Here is a 6000-nt window from a genome sequence, read left to right as displayed (position 1 = left end):
AAAAACCAGCGATAGCGTGAGACGCGAACGCGACGCAGGGTCGTGGTTTCCAGAGGCGGAAGCTGCCAGGCGGGCCCCGCCGGCCCGCCGCCTTCCCTGCCGTGCCGTGTCGGCTGGAGCATCATCAGCGCGGAGCAGGATGCAGGAAGCATCAAACGCAAACGGTACGGTGGGTCCAGTGGGGCGGCGCCACCTGGGGCTGGATGCGCGCGCCGGGTCACCGTCAGCCCCCCGGATGCTGTGGGCGCACCTGCACGTCAGGACTCGGGCCATACGTACTGTGCCAATCAGGGCTGGCCTGTCGAGAGCGGAGACAGCATGACAGTGGCCAACGTGCCTGCAGGGCGCATACCATCACCGTCTGTCCATCAAAAAGAGAAAAAAAAGAAAGTAAAATGTAAAATGCAAAAGATAAAGCGTCAAGGCACGAGTAAAATGTAAAAGGCAAGGATTCAAGTTAAAGATATAAGTTGAATCATTTTATTTTGCAAATTAAGACGTAATGGAAATGTGTGATCGAATTCAAGATAAGTATCTATAGTATAAAGATGGAAAATCAAAAGTTTTGGTATCTATTTTGACCAAAATAGATATCTATGGTTATTTGCGTGCCATTAAGTGCCATCGATCATACAAAATCAAAGAAGTACGTAGATATCTATTTTGGTAATACGTATTAGACCCGGTGAAGCTGTGAAGTTTCACCTTAAACAGGATTGACAAAGGCTAACTTATCTATACTATACTTAAAGCACCAGTTTCAACGGTCATCCTGCGTCATCTTTTTACAAATAACCCATTACAGCTATCTCAAATTAATCCGCTGCACGCCTATAAATGGCCAAACGGCGGCCCATCATGGGCCAGACGCCCGCGGACCACAACTCTGGCCGAGGCACGTCATGCAGGACTGCTGACTGTGTCGAGCCAGCCCGTTAGCCCGTCGGCCCATTTGATTAAATCATGCTTATAAATGGCCAAACGGCGGCCCGACACGGGTCAGACGCCCGCGGACCACAACTCTAGCCCAGACACGTCATGAAGGTCTGCTGACTGTGTCGAGCCAACCCTGTTAGCCCGTCAGCCCATTTGATTAAATCAGCGTAAAATGTTATAAAAAGTGCAGGAGGTGGGGTTCAAATCCATGCCCTGATAGAAGAAGGACGAGAGGCACTAAGTAAAGCTATCTAACCAATAGAACATCATGCTCATATGTTTTTAATACTGAATATAAATTATATATATGTATATACTTTTTTTGTAAAATAAAAAAATATAATCGTGTCGGGCCGGACCAGCACTACAGGCCGAGGTTACAGTCCAAGCATGACACGGCGTTCTTGGCTCTTGCAAGCATTAGGTCGTTTCTGAGACCACATTGGCGCAATGGACTCCATGGTGTCTGAGGTTGCTGAATTGGATGGGTAACAATGATTTGTCACACTAACAGTAAAATGAAAGATTATTTGTTGGTTTTAAACGTTAGGAATTGCTACGAAGTAGTATAATTTATATAGAGCACATCCAGTTTTTATTTATGCCTGGCTTTAGCAATCACCACATATTTTGATCTATTTTTTTTATAAGTTTGAGTTCATGTGACTTATTTTAGAAACTTGAGCTCATAAACTCTCTTATTTGGTCTCTTTATGGTGGAATTATGTCATTTTTATCCATTGTGCTTCTAATCGCCCACTTCATTGGCTGTGTTGTACCAAGATATGTTGGATGGAGTAAATAATAACATCAGTTAGTCAAATCAAAAAAATATTATAAAAAGAGCGGAGACAATCAATAAAAAATCTTAAATTTTTTTTGGATAATTTACATAGGTATTATTGTAAGCCGTCGCAACGCACGAGCAACCGACTAGTATACTTTAATGTTTGGGACACGTTTGAGTTAGCACATATGTTACAAATTATGGAGACGTGTTGGGCTCTTTAACCCCTAGATTAGCCAACACCTAGTTCTTATGATTTGGATTTTTTTTCTCTCTCCGTACCTTCATTTGAAGACGAACCCAATAACCCTTGTGACTTGTGTGTTGATGTAGACCACGTTGAGTGTTAGCATGTTGGCTAGTGCATTCCTCCTCATTTTAGACGCTATTGTAGACCTATGTCGGCCTTATCATTGCTTACAACGCTCCCTGCTTCGTGAAAAAAAAAATGTTTTTTATGGTCGGAAGACTTTCCCTTTTTATTTTGTGACGTGTTATACTGGTCCACAATCATAGTTGGTTGGGCGCCCTCGAGGAGGACGCATAAGTGGCTTAGACTCGTTCGTGGTCTAGCTACATAAGATTATTCTAACAGGTGCTCGTAAGAAACAGAGTGTTGTAACCATGACCATCGTCTTTCTAGACAAGGAGCAAGTTGTAGTAGACATAAGAAACATATACTCCCTCTGTTTTAAAATAAAATTTGTTCTAAATAATTAATAGATTTATACAACACTCGATGCCGACATCCATTTGAGTATACATATAAAAAAACAAGCGCTAAAACGAATACTATTTTGAGACAGAGGAAGTATATTGTATTTAGCCTCGAGCATAATCAACATAACTTTTCTATCTCGCTAATTCAATGTCATAGAGGTTGTTTGGTTTGTTGTCTTATTTGACACAGTTTGTCACGCCAAAGGTTAGGTAATTAAGTTTGATTAAGTTAGGCATATGTTTGGTTTGAAGCTATAATTGTAGTAAGATTTTTCTCCAGGTATACATAGGTCCAGCCGTCAATTGACTTGTAAAAATGTGGCAAAGCTCCCTTGTTTCCTTAGCCAGCATAGACAAGTGTAACATAAAATTATGTGGCAATTTTTTGCACCTTAGATATAGAACCAAACAACCACGTAATGCCATGTACTCATGATCAGAAGTTGTTTAAGTTGCAGTAAAGCGTTTCTTTTTCCAAAAGCCAGTAGTAGATATGATTGTTGCTTCGATCGCCTTTGCATGTAAACAGTTGTTATATGCAGTGTAGGGGAGGGCCGGGGTAGTAGGACCCTTTTTTTGGAACTCGCATGTGTTCTCAACTGCCCATACTATATTCCACATTTTTTTTAAAAAAAAAAGCTCCACAAATGCTTTCGGACTTTACGGTATGTATAAGAGGAGTATATATTTAAAAAAGAGTACATACAGCTCCGACACTTTCAGTTCAGCTAATAAAGAAATTAGAAAAGGAAAACGCCAGATGTGCAACCACTCAAGATATGTCTAGATCTCATATGCTACTAACAATTAGCTAATAAAAATTACCTGCTGTGAGATCCTATTAAGATCGTCAGCTAATAAATCAGTTAATATGAGCTAAGGCCATGTTTGGAACCTCTAGAGTTAGAGCATCTCCAAAAACTCTCCAGAAATCTTCTCTAAATCCAGTTTTTTCTAAAAAAAAACACAAAATGTGTCTTCAACAGTTTACCTAAAGTGCTCCTAAATTTTTCATAGCTCTTAAAACTCACTCATCTGTAGCTACAAATAAGAGGTTTTTTGAGCTCCCCAGAAACAATATGCCGCTTTACGGGATTTGTTGGAGAAAGGATTAAAATCTATCCCACTAATTATTTAGATATTCCTTAAAACTGATTTTGAGTAGTCATTTTCATCCAGTAGTAGTGATGTGCTACATGGTGCCATTTTCGTTCTCAGCGTGCACGGTGTTTCTGATAGCCACATAAATAATCATCTCCCAATCCTAGTATTTGCTGCTGGAATAATGTACCATTTGCTCCAGGAGGAGGGAAATGGGATGTGTAGTGAAAGGCTTTTCTGGCTTGCCATCTTTGCTTGCGTGGGCCTGCTGCGCATTTTCTGGTCGTTGGGCCTCTCGGTCTCTCCTGCTGCGACGAGGCTCGCAAATCGCTGCCACGGTCCGCAGCAGATCTTGCACCGTAGATTATATTATTTTAAGAATGAAGTTTGAAAATAGTTGTTGTAGACAATCTAAAGAGTCTGTAAGTCTATCTACATATACCCATATCCACATATTGCTGGTGTAGATCTACATCAAGATTTTTATACCTACTATAAGAGCTAGTTTGAAAACTTAAATTATTTACGGTGATTAAGAAGAAAATTAGTTTAATTTTCCCCCCAATTACCCGGTATACAGAAGGAGATTGAAGTTTTAAAACTAGCTCTAAATGTGAAGCTAGCCATATGATGAAGATTGTTATCTACTTCATCGCCATCAATTTTTACGTCAAGTAGGAGAGCAGGAGGGGACTTGATGGAGGCGGCCTCGATTCTGCACTTCGTCAACTCGCGCAGAGTTTGTTATTTGGAGAGCAGGATTGAAAGCATCAGTTGTATATCTCGCTTAATCGCATGTGCATTCGTTGGTACCCTCACTCTCATGCATGTGTACTCCAGGTCCAGCCGTCCAGGGGTGTTTGCATTGCATCCATTCCCAGGTCACAGCTGGCATGCCCAACACAGAAGCTGCATGCAGACACTTCCTCCTTCTCTCGAACGTGGCCTGAATCTCTGCACGCACAACTCTGAACGAGGTCTGAGCTAGCACTGCTGCTGACCACGACGACTACGACGACGGGGTTCGAGCAGCCTACACATCGGATCTGATCTGCCTCGTTCTAGGTCTCTAGTCAAACAACATCAATAATAATCTATCAGCCAGTTGTCGTCTCTATAATAAATGACCATGTAATCTTCAGTAACTAAAAATAATTATATAATATCTTTCTCATGACTTAAACAGTACATTACATTTAGGGTCCCTTACATCTAATACTTGATTCACATATTTCTCTTACAAAGCATCCGGCACACTTCTTCTATTGTCTCTTTGTTTTCCTTTCTTCCATATCATCATATATATATCTGATGTGACATATTTTGTCGCTTACCCATATCACCTTATTATGTATGATAAAATCAATAAGAATATAGATGTGCAAGAGCGCACCATAAGACCCTGCTCACCCATATCACCTTATTATGTATGATAAAATCAATAAGAACATAGATGTACAAGAGCGCACCAAAAGACCCTTTTTTGCTTCTATGAGTCTAGTCGGCCCGCCCTGATGGACTCTAGGCTTGAACCAACCTAAGGAGTAAGGCCATGTTTGGATCCGTGTGGCAAACATTTTGCCGACTAATTTTAGCACCTTAGCCTCTAAAACAGATTGGTTAATAAATTGGTTAATTGTTAGCCAAAAAATTGGCAAAGTGTTTGTCCATTAACCATTTGACCTTGCTAATAAATGTTAATAGATCGTGTAAAAAGAAAAGACATCTATGAGCTAAGGCTATAAACATACACTGGCTAATTATTGGTAGCTACTTATTAGCTAGCTAATTGTTAGGTCTTGTTTGAATCCTCGTAGCTTATTGTTTGCCATTGACTAATATATAATTAGCTAGCAAAAATTTGTCAAGATATGTTTGGAGACTTAGCTAATAGATGTCTTTGTCTCTTTATACGATTTATTAGCACCTATTGGCAAGGTAAAGGATCTGTTCGAATCCTTGTGGCAAACAATTTGCTGGCTAATTTTAGCACCTCAACCTCCAAACAAGCCGGCTGACAAGTTGGCTATTGTTAGCCGGAGGACTGGCAAACTGTTTATCCACTAGCTATTTGACCTTGCTAATAGGTGCTAATTGATCGTATAAAGAGAAAAAGACATCTATTAGTCAAGTCTCCAAACATACCCCGGCTAATTTTTGCTAGCTAATTATTTGCCGGCTAATTATTAGCCACTCTCAAATAATAAGTTAGGAGAATCCAAACAGGACCTAAATGGCTTATGGTCAAACAATTTACCAGCTCTCCAGCTAACAATTAGTCAATTTGTTCATCGGTCTGTTTGAAGGTTAAGGTGCTAAAATTAGTCGGCAAACTGTTTGTCACAAGGATCAAATAGGTTCTTAGCCACTAGCAAACAATTAGTCACGAGGAACAAGATAGGGTTTAACTCGACCATATGCATATGGCTATGATAGGCCCACGCGCGAAGACACCC

The sequence above is a fragment of the Zea mays genome, chromosome 8 (genome assembly GCF_902167145.1).
Source record: "Zea mays cultivar B73 chromosome 8, Zm-B73-REFERENCE-NAM-5.0, whole genome shotgun sequence".
Lineage (NCBI taxonomy): Eukaryota > Viridiplantae > Streptophyta > Magnoliopsida > Poales > Poaceae > Zea > Zea mays.
The sequence above is the reverse complement of the archived record's forward strand: the minus strand, read 5'-3'. Positions refer to the sequence as shown.